An 18,526-nucleotide genomic window follows, 5' to 3' on the forward strand; every position below is an offset into this window, starting at 1 on the left:
TTACTTTGGTCTTCTGACTTTAGAGAACATCTGAATAATTTATATTCCTCAACCAGAGGTCAATGTCAAATGTTAACAATTAAATGATTAAAGGAGCAACAAAAATATTATCAATGAAAGAAAAAAGCCCCACACCTGTTCTCCATTGTGTAGCATGCCTAATAAACTTCTTCAGAAAAAGGCTAATGATGAAGGTATGCTGTATGCTATATTTGAAATATGCCTATGGTAAAGAAACAAGCAACAAATGCAACAAAGGTACCAGGATGTGATTATTTTCAGTTCAGTCATTTAAAAAATTATAATGGAAGGCACAATGCCTAGAAAATGGCTGGAAATTGTATACTGTTATTTTAAGTGTCTCTAAAATTGAGTAAAAGGGGGTTGATGGAGCTTTTTAATTCACTTTTTCCTATAATGACTCTTGTGCATTTACTGAACATTCATTTGCTTTTACCAAGAAAAAGAAATAGATTCTGGTTAAATGAAAAGAAATATTAAGAATAGGGAATAATACAAATATGAAAAGAAGAAAAGGACAGAAAAGGAATTTTGAAAGAGCAATTCTTGTCGGCGTTTAAGGCCTATCTCTTCAGTCTCTTACTTCTGAGGACAAGTCTGAAGGAGGAGTGCATACACTGATTTTTGAGTGAAGGAAAACCTCTCTGCATAAGAGATGCTACAGATCATTACTCGCTGCTTCCAAGTTCATTTCTTTCTATTTCAATAAAAAGAATTTGAAAAATTATAGCAACTAGTAATTCAGGCACACTGCCTCTTATTAGACCCCCTAGCCATGGTAATGAATGCTCTTCTCAAACAGTGATCAACTTCCTTCTTGACCTGCACTTAGATCCTGATCATAAAGAGAGCTTGTGGGCCATATTATTTAGCACTTAGTGAAAAAATCCACTTGAATCACTCAAATTGAAGGATTCTGCTTATTAATTTCTTGCCAAGGAAAATATTTAACTTATTTTAACCTCCAGAATATCTTCTTTAATGAGATAGCTACCAGAGCTATAGACACTAGAGTTTGTACTAGCCTGTGCCACATAGTGAGTTTGACTCCTTGCTGTCCGAAAATATCTAAAACTGAACTATCAGAATTTTCTATGCCAATAGAAGCTTTCCGGAACATTTTGTTCCTATGGAGTACAGGGAATAAAGAATGCAGGCAAAAGAATAAGGATGGGATAAAATAATTCTGTGGACCCAAGATGTGATTTTAGATTATTTTTGCCAGTGTGTTTAGAAGTAGGAGAAAATATCCCATCTTCACAGTGTCCTTTTTCTATGGTCTGTGTATTGCAGATTTCAAGTGGGTGGCAGTAGTTACAGATATACATCTATGTCTCTCTTTTCTCTCTGTGAAGCAAGATATTAATACATTAAGATACTGCAACCTAGACATATGGAAAAATAATACATAATAAATCTCTTTACCTTAATATTTTGTTGTTTTTGCAGATTTTTAATCAGCCTCATCTGTAAATAGCAGCTGAACTTCCTAAACCTCAGATGAGAATTAAATAAAACGTTAGCCTGAACATCTCTAAAACTATTTTGGGCATTTTTCCCCCCTCACCCTCAGCTAATTTAAAAGCCTATATGATTTAGAAGGTTTTCTAGCTGGTCCATGAAACAGGATGTAAAGCTAAACAATGTAATTTTAGACTGTTGAATCTAGCCAATAAGGATTGGCAATGTCTTGCTAATCTCATCCTGAAGGAATCACAGAGAGAATGAGAAATTTTCATTATTATTAAGCAAAAAACCATCTTCTTTTCTAGCCTGAACTATACTGATCTCTATCTAGCTATCTACCTGTATGCTTTATATATATACCGTTATTCTGTTTTAGAGATCTGCTATTCTAAGCACACATGCTTTATTATTTAATTAAAAAATTAGTGAGCTTTATTATTTAATTAGCAAATTAGTGAACACTGTAAAGTTGACCTTCACAGGCAAAGAATTCTCCTTTTGTAATTTTCCCTTTTAAACACAGAACATTACAAGCCTATGTTATTTATCCACAGAATATATAAAGAACTTGCCAACTTGGGAGGGCGGGGGAAAGAAGGAAAAAATCCCAAGGTTCCTCAGTACAAATTCAAATGTTGAAACTGTCAGAGCTTGGTCTCCAGACAGGCCATGCTGTGAGCACTTGACTTACCAGTGCCAATGAATCAAAGAGTATGCAAAATACAACTCTTTTGATTGATAACAGAAATTTATTTGCTTTAAATATATTACTTGGATTTTTTTTTCAGTTTTGAATTCAGAATATTATTTTTTTCAAGACCAATAGAGACATAAGAGAAAGAAGACAAGCTGTAGAGACAGCCAAGAGGAGAGGAAGCCAAATCTCTGGCAGAACTGCTGACATACCTGGTAGAGATCTAGAGGAGACAAACAACATGTAGAAACTATGGAAACAAAACAGTGATGGACTCTGTGTGATTTCAGTTCCTCAGAAGAGAAAGTAGTCAAAGAAACAGCTTCTGTGTCAAGCTAGAGAACATCAGAGTTCTGAATATTTATTGAAAAATGCAAAATTATCAGGCAATTGAAATGTAGATGGTAAACAGAGTTTAGACTCACATCATTAGAAGAGAAAGATGATTAGAGAGGTGACTGAATCACCGAATTGCTGTACAGTTTGTATGAAAAAAACCCCATACATCCCAAACCCTGAGGCTATTACAGTAGGATCTGAAGGAAATGCTGTGCAAAGTATTGACTATTCAAGAATTAAAAATTTATATAAGATTAATACAGTGAGTCTAAATGCTTTGTGTCTCTGGGACTCTGAGGAAAGAGAAGAAGGAAGGTGTCCAGGGTAAGACAGATCTGGTGGCTGTAACCGCAAACAAAAGGGGGAAAAAAAATCTAAATACCAAAAATATTTATATGCGAAAGTAAGGATTGAAAGTCCATGTGTGTCTTACTGCTATTACTCATTTCTAAAGAGCCTAAGAAGAGTCAAAGAAAAAATAAATCACAATAGGTGACTATTATCTCTGTTGCACACACAGGTTTGCTTATAACTCTGGGAATTATGCTGTGTAAGTATTCATTTGTGGTTTAGAATAGCTGCTCTACTGTGACACCAGCAACTGCATGATACTTATGGAAATAACTACAAGAGAATGCACCTTCCCTTCCTCTCACACTGTGGGGATAGCAAAAGCAGAAAAGTCAAGCAGTACATTAAGCAGGGATAAGAACAGATCTGTAGGGTTTCAAACTTTTTTAGTGTACTGGCATACTACAGTGGATCCTGGTTCCAGCCAGGATAGGGTAATTTTTTTTGCAGTAGCCAGGAGAGGGCATGGCAAGAGACAGAGTTTGATTAATACTACCCTACGTTATTGCTGGGGGTGGGGTTAAGGGACTCCCTTCCAAGGAGAAGGAGTTCTTTCTATTCCAGCAAATGTGGCAAGGGGACATTGTCTATTGTTTGGGGTTTTCCATGTGAATGGAAAACCTTTCCTTTCCTTGTAGCTTCTGTCATTACAATTGCCGTTACTGCTTGTTTTCTGATCTCTTTGTTGTTTCCAGTAAATTCTTCTTCTCTCAGCGTGTGATCTTTGCCTTTTGTGCCTCCAATTCTTCCCTCCATCCCTCACAAAAAGGGAGGGGAAAAGCAGTGGATCAAGGGAGGGGCTCCTGGTTTGGAGAATCTCAGTTGTGACACTGAATTGATGATCACCACTTAAAATATGCCCAGTGAAAGGTTTGATCTTCTTATTGTGATCTTTTTCCACTTTTTTAAATGACAGTGACATGGACAGGAACAAAATACTGAAAAAATATGAATCTGTAATTTTAATAGCCACAAAAAGTAGTCTCATTCAAGAAGTAATACTTCTATTACCATGATAAGAACGCTGACACATCTATCCAGGTTTTGGGTAAATTTACAAGTAGTTCATTTCAGTGTAACTTTTTAAATGTAGAACTTAAGTATCCTATGCAGACCTAATGTCTTTGTTATCCGTCAAAATATGTTGGGAAATTAAAAATTAAAATAGCTCATCCAGTAAACTAAGTAAACAAAAATGTAAAGCATAGGTCTTAGCTTACTTAGGGAAAGTATCCCAGAAGACTACAGAAAATTTAGATTACCACTGAATTTTTAAGGTTGCTCACATCTTTTTAGACGTGACCAGGTATCTAGTGAAGAGATGAAAATTAGAAAGAGAAATTTAGATTGTGGATGAGACACTGGCCAGCTACTGAATGTTCATGACTTAGTATAGTGTATTATAATTGACAGTTTATGGCTTTGCTTTAGAGCACAGTGACAGCCTGGGTAAACATCTCAATTTTTAAGTAATACTGTTTATTACAAAGATGAAAATTAGAAAAAAAAAAGCACCGAAAACCAGCCTTTTTTCTCTTTTTGTTTGGCCTCTTTAGCCAGTATTTGAAGAAGTAATCACTATTGCTATGGATGCACATGATAGCTATAACTAATAGATAAACTAAAGGATGCTGACTTTGGGTAGAGTTTGCCATAGAATTTGCTATAGTAGGGAAAAGCAAAACTGGAAACTCAATGACATCTCATAAATAAGCAGAGAGGAATGGAAAGATGGGTAGAAAGGAAGGCATTTTAAAATACTTTAAGATTCTAGACAGCATTTATCATATTTTAAATGAAAAGGAAAAGATGGCTTTTACATTATAACTAAACAGCATTTCTCCATAACTGTTTCAAATTGATAGTCTTAATTTTCTATATCACATGGTATATGAACATCCTACTGAAGCTGGCAGCATTCTTGGAAAGGGATAAATGATAGAGACAGAAAAGGGATGATATAATGTCAGTCAGTTCTACAACAAGCCTCACGAGACAGTATTTTGACAGCAAATCTTGTCAAAATAAGACTCTTGAATAAACAACATGAAGTCTGTTCTCTGAGATCTTGCCCTGGAAAAAAAATTGGATCATCAAGTTCTATCCTCCCTGCCATGAGGAGCATGGCTCCATTAGACCAGCTTACCCAGAGCCCTGTGCTTTAGAACACATCCAGGGATGGAGATTGCCCAGAGAGAACCTCTCTGGGCAATCTGTTCCAATGCCTCACCAACTTCACATAATCATAGTTATAAAACATATATAAAAAATCCTAAGTTATAAAACCAGATCTGTTCTGACTTGGGTGAACACTTCTGAATATCAAATATGTATTTCATGACTCACTGAAAAAAAATCACAAATCTTCATAGAAATTAGGTTAATACACATGATGCTTTCATAAGTGAATTTCAGAGTGTCCCTGATGGTTATGGTTCAACACTTAGAGTTGCATTCACAATTCTTCCACTTGGAGCCAAAATTAGCCAGTGTGAACCCTCACAGAGAAATGTCTGTCTAACCTGTATTTGAAGGCTGATATTCTGCCTTGCTTCAGTCTTCCCCCTCTATAGACTAATCTGACTTTTATCTTTTTCCACTAGATTTAAATGTGCCCCTGCCAAGGTGCTGGCATTGGGGAGAAAGCAGGGCAGCCTCTTTAAGGAGTGGTTCTAATGGAACCTTCCTCTCTGAGAAGAGCTGGTTCCAATGAACCCATCACTGAGCGGACACAACTGAGTCCCTTCGTCAAGGTGGCAATTCCTCTGGGAAAATTTGATTAAGATAAGGCAAAACCACCACAGAGTAGTGTGAGGGGAAAGTAAGAAAAGAAAGAGTGTCAGAAACTTCTGCAGAGATCAGGGTAGGGAAAGGATGAGAGGAAGTGCTCCAAGCACCAGAGCAGAGATTCTCCTGCAGCTTGTGGAGCAGATACCCACACTGCAGCCTGTGGAGAACTCCACACCAGAGCAAGGGGATATTCACTGAATGAACTGTAGTCCTTGGAGGAACCGGGGAATAGTGTGAGGACAAGGAGCTTTTATGGACTGACTGCATTCCACCATCACCCCACAATGCTCAGAGTGGGGAGAGAGAGTCTGAGATGAAGGAGTGACTTAAACGCTGGGAAGGGAGATTGTTATATTAATTTGTCTTTGATACTCACAATCCAAATCTATTTTAAAGACAGTAAATTAAATTTTCTCCAAGTCTAGACTGTTTTCCCCCTTATGGTATTTGATAAGAGATTTCCCTGTCTTTGTCTCACTATACGAGTTTTTTTATCTTATTTTCTTTCCCCATCCCATTAAAGAGAAGTTGGAGTGACTGGGAGGGGGTCTGGCGGCTTGCCAAAATCAGCTGTCTGCAGTATAACCTATCAGAAAAATGGGGGAGAAAAAAAGGAAAAAAAACCCAGACCTCACAAGAATAAAATACTTCTGGATTATATCTCCATAATACACAGTTTGGCAGTGAAGCACATTTCAGGGAGAGGTTATAAGAAAAATATATGGTTTCAGTCTGTGCCTCACTGATAATGTTGATTTGTAAAGGTAGACTATCACTTCTGCTACATCTCCATCATTCCATAGTCCTGATATTACGCTGCTTTTGCAAATCCATTAGTGCTAAAAGGATCAGCATACATCATTTGGCCTGTATCTGTGATGAGCCACTTGCTAAGAAAGTTGTTTGGCTGCCCAAATCTATGTTGTTTTGGAGCTGCTCAGTTTTTGAAGAATGTGAACAAATTTTACATGGCAAGCAAGGATTTCAGTGACTATGTGACTGTCCCATACCTTCCTTTGACAAAACTAATTTTCACAGCTGAACTGGACTTTGGGATGAAAAAAATCATCATTCAAGTTTATGTCAGTATCAGGTTTTGAATGAAAGAAACAAATAAACTGTGCATACATGTAATTTTATTTTCTAGTATCGAGCATCATCTAGGACTCAAGCTTGTATTCCCAGTCCCTCACAGCCAAGTTTCATAATAGAATGCCTTTGCACAATTTTGGGAATATTGTTGCCAGTAATTGAAGCCTATGTGAGAATAAAAGAAATCACCCTTGTGAACGGTTCTATTCCAGATGCACAGGTCAATTTTTTCCATACAATTTTCATTTGTTCCAGTGTAGGATTCAGGATTGGTTTAGTCTTAATGGTTTCTGTAAGGATTTGGTTTAGGTTACAAAAGCTGCTCTTCAAATCTTCTTTTTTTATGGCTTTTAATTTATTTTCATTATTTTTTTACAGATCAGTTTTTCATTTTAGTCTTTTTAGGTTTTTAAACAATAATCATCTGACCTGGGTCAGATCCAAAGCCAAAAGTCCTTTCAGCCATCTCAATCATTATAATTAGGGTGTAGATATGAAATTACTGGGGTTTTGTTTTAATAAACTGCATTTCTTACACTAACAAACCTCAGTGACAATTCTCATTCAGTCTTCTGAAAGCAGAAGAAACACAAATCTGATGGAGTTTTTTGTTTTCTCTTTTGTTGTCTATTCCTTTGTTTTGAATGCAAAATGCCTTTCTTTTAAATTTACTGCAAAGCCCAGCGACAGACTGCAATCAAAAATCAGGGGTGTGTGTTCAGAATGAACTGGTGTAACTTTAGTTGCTTCACTGGACTGGCATAATTTCATATCAGATGCAAAATCTCAGACATAATCACTGAATTAGAAAACACAGCAGAATCCAACTGAAGCATCACTGCTCTGTTTTTCCTTAGAAATTTGCATCTAAGAAATAAGTGTTATAGTTTAAAAAGTATTCTTGTAATACAGTTATTGCCTTGAATGAAACTCATTAGACACACACAATTTATAATGACATTATCAAAATGTCTTCAATAAAGGAGACCACCACAGTGAATTAACACACTTGAATAAGAAATGTGCTGCCTGCTGCACAGAACAACAGTTGAATTTGGTTGCATGTGTCAGATCAAATGATAGTTAATAAAAGCATTCACTTTTCTGATATGAACAGAGCAGACACAAAAACCTTCTTGAAGATGTTTACCCCTAGGATAAATGGAGCTCGAGATTAAGACACTGAGGAGCAGGATATCAGTGAGCAGATGTTAGGTGATGGCAGGAATTAGGGATGCTCATGGCAGAAATGCCTACTGCCAGCTGCAACCACCCTAATTACTGTGAGACAGGGTGCCAGAAACATGAGAAAATGTAAACAGGGGTAATCAGGCTATATTGAAAAGGGTGTTTAGGAATAACTGTCAGATTTAAAACAGCAGAAAAGACTGAAAGCCACTGAGAATTTTCAAAAATACTCTATCTTAAAAAGGTCCAGATTATTGGAACCACTGTGACAGAAGGATTTAGAAAATGATCCTCCACTGAATTATTAGGTCTGCAGCAGGATGCACCACCATCAACTGCATCATTTCTGAGGTATTATCTCTAATATAAAGACAAGTTTGCTTATATTTGAATTTGTTTTGACAGTTCAACTATTTCTGCTTGAATTTACACTTCAATATAAGGTCAAAATCCTTTTTGATTTCTCTTTCATGAGCAGCCACCCATAAATCACTCAGTAAAACACTGACCATGCATTTTAGACCAAGGTATGCATCACGGAATTTTTGTGATTGTGGTGTTTTTGGCTGGGATAGAGTTAACTTTCTTCATAGTATCTAGTATGAGGCCTTCTCTTGGGTTTTGGACTTGCACTGCAGGAGTGAGAGAGCATTTGTGTGGGGCTTAGCTGCTGGCTGGGGTTAGAACACAGCACCGGAACTCAAGACCAACACTGAACCTTGGTTGTTCTATGGACCATGAGAATCTGTGGCAATGAAGACACATAGTAACTTCAACAAAGATATTCTGGTCAAGTCAGTCACCCCACCTCCATACCTCTGATAGCAAGTGCAATTTGTCCTAAGATAAGAAGGCCGGGTGGATATTGAAGGAAGAACTGTCTGAATGCTCATGTAATTAATGTATTCCAGACATGGGGGAGTTCTGATGCATCGGTAATATTTAGGTACTGTATTAGCAATAAATCTAATTGTAATCATACTCAAAATCAGTGTCATATTTCTCATGCTTATCTTCTCTCTATTATTCTGTCACACACATCTGTCATTAGATTCCCTCAGTTGATTCCCACTACATGTGTGCATGAAGACACACAGTTTTCCCATTTATTTATGGGACAGTACTGGACTTATTTATGAGTCTATAGAGAGAAGGCTGCCTTTTCAGTGCTGCTCCTACCTAGGTGAATGTCTCTGTAAGACAGCATCCACATGCAGTCTTCTTGCCTTAAATATTTTCAGCATCAGTTCAGTACTCAAAATATATACAGTTATTTGAGATTTCCTACCATGCCTAAAACATGTCCACTGTGCTGACACATACTGCTTTCTACATATCTGCCAGTTCAGGTGTAGCTTTAGATGTTTATACACAGATATCTGCATGCTCAATAGGTGTCTGTGCCCCTAATACCAGCCAGCATGAAAATCAATGTGGTTTAGCTCCCCTGCAAACAGGAGCCAGCATTGGACATCCAAGCGCCTGAGCATGATCTAAGCACTAATTTTGTTGCCTGGAGAATGTTTTTGCTGCTTACCCTTGGGCACCTGGTTTCATCTGAGGCTCTCCAGAGAATCCCACCAGGCCTCTAAACACCTCTTCCCGCAGGCATTTGGGTGCAACTCCTACATCAGGTCTGACAGCCCCACAGATGTCTGCACTGGCTATCTGGGATATCCAGCCTGAGTGTGTCAAATGACTGTAGACACATCTGTGTGGGCAGCTGTGCTCCTGATTTGCATAATTTGTAACACAAGGCAAGCAAGAAATAGAGCTGAAGGTAGAAGTTTAGGTTTCTTGATCATAGACCAAATCCCTGTTCTGGTTCTAGTCACATCTGAAGCCAAGTAAAGTTGAAGTCCCACTGATGTCAACAGAAAGAGAAAATAAGGAGTAAAGACAAGAGATAACTTAAATCTTCAACTGGTAGTTCCTTTGAGGAAGCTGTCTGCAATCAAATACGTGCTATATAGTGCAAACTGAGTAGATAGAGCACTTCTAGATATTTTTCAGGAGGTGTCAGCAGGTCTAATTTTAAAAGGGCAGGCCAGACTGTAATGGTACAGGTCAGCTTTTATTTCCTCCATAAGCAGGTTAATACAGTTTTAAAAGGTAAGAAAAGAAAGAACATGCTGTAACCTTTTATCCTTGTCTTTAATCTGACACTAACAAAAAACTGAGGAAATGCAGCCTGCCACCTCCTCTCACATCACCACGGGCTGCTGTGTGCCTGCAGTTCCCAGAAAGCAGTATCAGTCGCAAACACACGCAGATGGGTGCACAGATGCTCCCAGGAGAAACCCATACACACCAGTCCCTTCACACTGCATGGGAAATAAGAAATAAACTCTCAGGGGAGCAGTGACATAGAGAGAAAATAATGTTGCTTTCCCATTCTTTAAATATCCGTTGGTACTATCAGTGTAGTTAATGATCGGGTATTTGGAATGAAGCTTTCATTTTGTCCAAAAAGATTCTGTTTAGGTCAGTGGTAGAGTTCTGCACTCCAGTGACAGTATTGACATCTTGCTAGCACCTGTATCTCCTCAGAAAACTTTGTGGTGACCACAGAGACAAGCATGTTACTGCTGTGGAGATATCCTGGGGAGAGAAGATCTAGAGGAGAAGGAAGTTACTTTTCATTGGCAAAATTATTGTTCCTGTAGGCCATTCGGTGCAAAGCAGCAGAAGTTCTGGAAGGATAATGCTATCAGATACTAAAGAGAACCTGTCCCTGAAAGCTCTTCACATGGTTAAAGGCTGGAAAATGTTTTTTATGTTTGAAGGAGATCTCTTGAGGTCATGCCATTCTGTTGATTTCAACAAGAATCCTGGGATGGAGAAGAATGATTTTATGGGGTAGAATGGCATTTAAAGGCAAGCATGATTTTCAGGCAAAGTAGCAAGGAGACATCTAACTAACTGATAATTAATGCTTTTGATCATTTTCCCCCCCTGCTAGGTGCTTTAAAAAAAATGATGACACAAATCTCAGTGAGTACTTTAGACAAATTCTGACCTTATTAAACTCTAAGTTTAATGGCAATTATAAGACTATGTACAGTATTGCAACCTGCTGCTCTGCCAAGTCATACCTGGAAGGAAAAGAAACAGAGAGGCTGCTAGGCACGTGGGGAAGAACTAACAGATATATTTGTAGGTAAAAGTCATGAAGCTGTCTCCCACCATGCTTGTTAGCACAGTGTCTACCCTTGCCTATCAGAGAAAAGTGGCTTCTTATTGCTCTCTACTGGACCTGGACATATCTGCATTTAAAATAAAAGCAGCTGTAGGCTGAGAACACCAAGAAAAATAAAAACAAAACAAATATTTTATTAAGACACTTCAAGAATATTTAGGAAACCTTACTATGTAACTCAGGAGGGCAATGGAAAACAAAAGTCCATAATTCCATCTTACCCAAGCTTCTAAAAATGTCATCATTTTTGCTGTAAAAGTTCCCAACTGACTAATTGCAGTCAAGGTTTATGGACTATTTGAAAAGGTGTAACTCCTGCCAACACGTTGATGAAAAGGGACAACTTTCATGTCATAAACAAAATTTGAATGAAGAAATTTAATTTTTTGCTTTCTGTAATCATATTGAGTACTGCACAGAAAAATCATTATATTCAAGGTTTCTTCTTTCCTAGAATTCTAAATGGAGATACAAGGTCATTGCCAAACAGGATGAGATAACTGCTTAGAGAGAGCAAATAATATTTTAGCTTAAGAGGTTTCAATTTTTGAAAGCCTGGACATTCAACATACCAGTGTTAACAATGAAAAAAGTGGCTGATTCCTTTTATCAAAGCAAAATACATATTTTCCACCCCTGACAATTGTAGTGAGACCATACATGATAAACTTAAAAGCATAAGACTGTGTTTTCCCACATAGCTTGTAGCATTATTTTACACAAACAATATGATTGTGCTACTATGGAATAACAATCAGGTAGATGACCAGAAGTAAGACTAGATACTTTAGCATCCTAAGATAGTACTAAATGGAAGAAAAAAACCACAAAATAAATCAGCAAGCAAACAACAGCACTAAAATATTAAAATTAGCTTCTACAACATTACCAGCGTAATACATTTGTTTAGAAATGTAACCACACACAGCTATGGCCATTGCCAGTCACTTCCTTGTGATTGCACATGACTGAAGGAAGATAAACAGATTTAAGCAGGGAATGCATGAATGCAGGGATGTTCAGTTTTGAGGACTTTTTCCTTTAACAGGATCTTCATGCAAAAGGAGCATTTTCTCCAGCAGTCTTGAATACACTTACTGCAGTGTATTTGAGCAGACAAAAAATATGTTACAAGCTCTTAGCTATGACCAAGAATTTATTGAAATACTTTATTTCTTAGGATATTTTGTCACTGCACTATCTGCCTAGAATAGTTTTAAAAACTGCTTTCATTACAGACAGATGTAGAAGTAAATTAAAGGATATATAACTGATAACAAAAACAGTACTCCAGTCTGGAAGAGCTTCCAGTTTCAGGTATGAAGCTGCTGCCAACAAGGTTCCAACTTTACAAAGCTTCTCATATTGTTTCTCCCACATTAGTTCTTTGTTATAAGTTCTTTTTGCTTCTATGTCCAGAAATATTAAGCCCCAGGACCAGATGCATTTTCAGAAGCATCCCACTCCCAGTGCCACTACTGTGAAATGTTTCTGCAAATATGTGTGGATTTTACAAAACCACAGTTGTTATTTATTTTTCTGTCTTGGGTTTACATGGCAATGTTTTGGTAGCAAAGTTGCAGGGGTGGCCTCCATGTGAGGACACCAGAAGTTGTCCCTGTCAGACACAGCTTGTTCCAGTGGACTCATCCCTTGTCAGAGTTGATCCCATCAGTGACATGGATGGTGCCTTTCTGAAAACTCATTTAAGAAAGGGTAAGAAATGCTGTGCAGCAGCTGTGAAATGTGAGTGGGAAAATATGAGCAAAAATGCCCTGCAGACAGCAAGGAAGTGTGGGGAGGAGGTGCTCCAGGCAGCAGAGCAGAGATTCCCCTGCAGCCTGTGGAGAAGACCAAGGGGAAGCTCTTTTTGCCCCTGCAGCCCACGGAGGACCACATCAGAGATCACTAAGAAAATATCACAGTGGGAAGTATCACTCCCCATGTGCTTTTTCTTACATTGCATTTCTGAACATAGGCTAGTGCTGGAGACAGAACAGAGACCTACATGGACCTTAGGTGTAAAACTGTGCTCACTTTTATCTTATTCTGCTAAAGAAAGTGAGATCTCAGAAATCTTAGAAGTCTTAGTGTTTTCAGAAGTTTTAGGAAGACATAGTAGGCTTCAAACAGAAGTGATAAGTTAAAGGTAGAAATTTCCATGCAAGTTTCATTGGCATGCACTGTGGGGAAGGTTTGGAGAGAAGATTTTTGGACTTTAGAATTGCTAAAATATTTCTCTGCAAGTAAATTTCTGGAAGGTCTGATTTCTGGAAGATGATATTTACATAATTTTAAAATATTTAAGTAAGCAGTATCTCTGAAGTGCTCAACACCCTTCACAGTTTCATATTCACTATGAGAACTAAAAGCACTCAGTACAGACTCAGATCCAGGACTAAAAACACTTATTTGAGACAGTTTTTACAGCAGAATGTAGTAGAACTCTCCAGGTTTTAGCAGATATTAGAAACCTTAATGTAGTAGAATATTATAATAAAACAAGATGAGTCGTAATATAAATGTACATTAACTCATTTGCTAATGATCAACATCAGCCACAGGAACAGATGTCAGTGGTTTCATGTCCTTTCATCAAAAGGGAGACAGAGCCTATTTAAATGTTTTAATTGTTGGGAAAGAAATGGATTTGCTTTTATCCAATCAATACTACTTTGACCAAAAATCAATTAAACTGACAAGGCTTCTCTTATTGAAGTAAGTAGGGGCTTTAATTAAATTCCATTCTATAGCTTAAGCAAGGCACTGGGAGACAAGGAGAACACAAAGGCTACTTTGAATTTACTGTGGAAGCATGGTTTACATATTGGAAGCATGTTTTTAGGAGAAAATAATAAACTAAACTTCAGATATATTAACACTTTATGTCATACTATATATCAAAATAAATCCATAGATAGTGGGCTCATCTATTACAGCACGTACTTCTATTTTGAATTAGCAGAAAACTTAATTCTCTTCATGATCCTTTTTTTTATTAAAATGACATAGTATGTACAAGGGCATCCTTTTTCTTCAGAAAACATCATTGGTACTGAATAGTCTCTCTCTGTCTGTTTCTTTAGAAGATCCCTGCACAAAAATGAGACACAGCAGAATAACAACGGGCTCCGTTTATTAGGTGCAACCCTTCCCCCTGCCTATCAGCAGCACAGCTCAATATTCACTCTGGGGCAAAGAAGTTATTAAAGCATTTCAAATGATATTTTCAAAGGGAATTTTCCTTTTTTCTTATTACCTCTTCAAATCTGAATCACTGGGTGAGAAGGGAGGTCAAAGAGATGGAAAAAAGCTTACTTCTTAGGAAATTATTGAAAATGATGTCATGAAATCAAACAGGCTTTGGTATAAAAAGTCTTCAGAAGATAAAATATACTTTATGCAAAAGACCTAAAATACAAAGTCTTTTGGCAAGTGGCAACACCTCAGATCACTTAGCCTGGAGGTTCTATCATTTCAGTCCCCTGATGTGATGCTATTCCAGCTTATTTTCCTCAGGCTGCTTTGTTCACTAAAGCAAGTAATTAGAGTAGCAAATAATAGATCCAGAGTCCCAAATTAACTTTCAATATCATCATCTGGTTGCTAGTGGCTAAATCATTGGTAAATCTACATACATTCCTGCTAAATAACTACTAAAAAAGTAATTTATTAAAAATAATTTTCAGAATCTTTGTTCTAAAATATGATATTTTGGTACAAATCAAACAGCATACTAAGGTGTGCTGCAACAGCATACAGAAGGTTCTGTTGGCAAATACTCTTTAATTGCTCATTTTTTCAGTCCGTGTATGTTTCACCTATAGAAGTTCTTATGTGTCTCCAACTTGTGGCATGATGGCAAGTTTTCTCTTTGGATGAATAGTTTTCAAAGATTAGTGGGTTATTCTTAATGTGGAGAAAAATTAGCACAAAAATATAAGATCCTTCTTGATTTAAGAAGAATTTTCTTTATAGTGTGATCGCATTTGTAATCCTCAATAACTAGCTCAGTGTTTTTTCAGCAAAACTGTTTTCTGCTTAAAAATACCATTTTTAAAAAAATTATCATGTTAATTTATAATTATCGTTTTTATATATAGTATATAGGATAAAAACCCCATATATATGTGTTTATTACATTTGACATTTTATATGATCTTACTATATACGATTAAGTATTTAATATAGGCAAATTATTTAAATTGAATGGAAAATTTGATGAACATGTTTTTTTCTTGTTTCACAGTTGAGTTGAAGCTTTTACTTTTTATTCTGCTATATAACATCTACAGATTCTGAAGTATTGGAATTTCCAACAGAGAAATGACTTTTTACTGAACATTTACTGAACATTTTTAAGTGATTGCAACAGCTGTGGGTAATTGTTCAAATTATGCTGATATTTATGGGCAATTTATAATCCTTCTATACTCAAAACAACAAAAAACCTTCTGGAAAAATATAAAGGCAAAATGTAAATAAAATGGATAGATAAGTAACTAAATAAATCCCCAAAACCTGCAAAAAAAATAATCTTCATGCTTACCTCAGCTCTGGCCAAAATGTTAATAGCAATGTAACAACTATGGGACAACATCCAGTATTCCTGCTGTATGGTAATGTCAAATCTATGAAATTCCCTGTCAAAACCAGTTTTAAATTTGTGTACAGCAGTGATTTTTTTCTAAGTTGTTTATCAGTAGTTTTGATACAGGTTTTCATTAAATTTACAAATAATAAGCTTCTTGCTGTGTTTCTACAACTGCCTGCATATGACCCAGAGTAGCACTCATGTTGCATCTTCTAATTGGTGGACTAGTTAAATCTTCTGCTAAAACACAGTGTTATAAGAGGCTGTGATCCACAAAACGTTTATTAACTCCTGCATAGACCCTATTGAGCTATTAACTTTGTTATGGAGAGTTAAATACTTTGTTATTTATTATAATAGACATGGCATGGGTTTTAACCCAGAAGAAGACATTATATAAAGTAGTCTAATATATTTTCAGCAGGAATGACATGCCATGCCCCAGGAAGATTTAGTCAAATTCTAGTCCAAGACTGAATGTCTACTTTTGAATTAATCACTTGCCAGCTGTTTTGCCAAGCAGTGCATAACAGACAGCACTTCTCTCTGTCTACATCACCTTTGGTGCTGATAGCAAAGAAGCAGCTTCTGTGGCACCTTTTGAAAGATTTTCTGGTTTTATTAGTAATTTGCTGCAGACTGATCATGAGCTGTTTTGAAAAACATGGCATTTTAGGATTTATGCAGAACAGAACTGCTTTTTAGTACATTATTACTTTTCCCAGGAGTGCACAAACACATCAGAACGTCTGTCCCAGGAGCACCCTCAGTGTTCTGTGTCTCTCCATGTTCTACCTTATATCTTACACAATGGACTAAAAAGAGAAGGTATCATGTTACACAGATCATGCTAGAGAATATTTTTTAACTGCAAACCTGAATTATTTAAACTTAAAATGTTGCATAAAACAAACTCTATTTCAGCATGTCAACAAAGGATCTAAAAATTACAGAAAAAGCTGTTTTCCACATTTTTCATCTTCTTTTTTTCTTTTTGAAGGGAATTGTTTTGAACATATAGGTATCTCTTTAAAAATTAAAAACTCAACAACGAAGTAAATCTTTGAATTCTATTTAAAGCACTCACTCCTTTGATCATCTTGAAAAATATGTTTTTCATAATTTTGCTGAAAGATAAAAATTGCATTTGAGTTCTATCTCAGAACAAAATATTTCATAACTATTTCTCACATTTTTAAGGACCCGTGTTCCAACATTTCTTCATTCCTTAAATGTTGTACAAAATTTCTTCCTTTCTATAGCAATTTGTACTTATGTTGAAAAGTAAAATATTTGGAAATCTTATGTCTTTGCACAGCAGTTGGATAAACACTCTCCTTTTTCCTCACGGATGTCACCAAAAGGTCAGTCATTAAAAAAGGAAACCTTGGTTTCTTTTTATACAAAATTGGTATGAGAATCCTTGTGTTTTGCTACCTCATTCTCCAGTAATACACTTGCAATATCCAGTTCATGGTCTTTAGGCTCATGTGGTGAAGGACAGTGCTTTCCTGCCACAGTGTTATCCAGCACAGTTTTATGGACAATTCTGGGTTCCAGTTTTCTGAGTAATTTTTCTCTCTCACTCTTCCTTTGAACAGGAGGAAATAAATAAGCAGCAAAGTGATATCCACCAGCTGCAGCTATTTTTGAAAGGACAAGGGCTCCTGTCAGAACCAGTACAGGTAAGAGTAGTTCTTTTCTTTTTTCGTCTGCTTATTAACAGGAGTTCTAGCACAAAAAAAAAAGAACCTGTTTGGCTAATAAATGCTCTGTGACATTGCATTTAATTAGCATCATGTTACATTTATTCTAGATCAGTTATAGTTTATTACAGTAGTTGAGGGATCAAGATTTTAGGTTTTTATTTGAATGTTACTTCAATTTCAATAACTCATATTTAAATACATTGCCAGATGCATCAGGCAGAGCTAGCCAGAGAGGTGCTATCATGACATGGATGACATCACAATGATGAAGGGTTGCATGGGAGAGACCTCAGAGAACTAGGGAACTGTGAAGGTTGTTTTACTTATCAAGAAGCTTAGGACTATCAGGCCTTTGCACAAACTCTGTGTATATGTTTCTGTCCAACTCACCCCCCTAGAGATTAGTGAACAGTCTTGCCACATGCAGGCACTTTTCAAGTATAGCTATAAAAGAAGCATTCTTATTTAAAAGAAGCCTGTTCTCACTTGGTGGTGACGGTCACCTCTCATTTGTGTCTTCTGAGTTCTGTTCCCCAGTTTATCAATAATTTTGTCACGATTGAATGACTTTGACAGGTGTCTATAAAGCTTCTAGAATGCTTAGCATGTTTAATAAGGCTGAAGTAAACATCAGTTCCCTTTCTGAGATGGGAGGCTGTAGAATCAACCAAAGTACCTTTAGATTAGAGATTAAATAAAACCACAGAGTGATGCTCCATCACAGTTGATGTATTGAGTCTTTTAGACATGGGGAAAAAAAATCAGTTTTTTAAGTGTTACACGAAATTCAGCTAGTGAGTCACGTATGCAATTTTTGAGGCTATTTTTTGAAGACCCTGGAGATTTATCAGTTTTTTATTTCTAAGCACTTGGTGTATTTTCCAATGTCTCCTGACAAGAGGTAGAATATTCTCTCATAAGTAACTGATACCACAAAAGAATCTGTTACTGCATTTCTCTAGATACAGCCTTTATTAACTAGTTTGTGGGGTATAATTGCTGAGGCTAGCAAGGTTAGCTACAGGTGTTCAGTTAGGAAAAGACCATGGAAGCATAGCGTGTTCAAATTAAAATAACAATCT

At 36.7% G+C, this 18,526-nt stretch overlaps 1 protein-coding gene across 3 annotated transcripts in view; it reads right to left on the reverse strand.

Moving 5' to 3' along the window:
• CNTN5 (contactin 5) overlaps positions 1-18,526 on the reverse strand; it is a 602,350-nt gene that overhangs the window by 452,715 nt on the left and 131,109 nt on the right. The window lies entirely within an intron of this gene.

This window comes from Parus major, chromosome 1, assembly GCF_001522545.3.
Source record: "Parus major isolate Abel chromosome 1, Parus_major1.1, whole genome shotgun sequence".
Lineage (NCBI taxonomy): Eukaryota > Metazoa > Chordata > Aves > Passeriformes > Paridae > Parus > Parus major.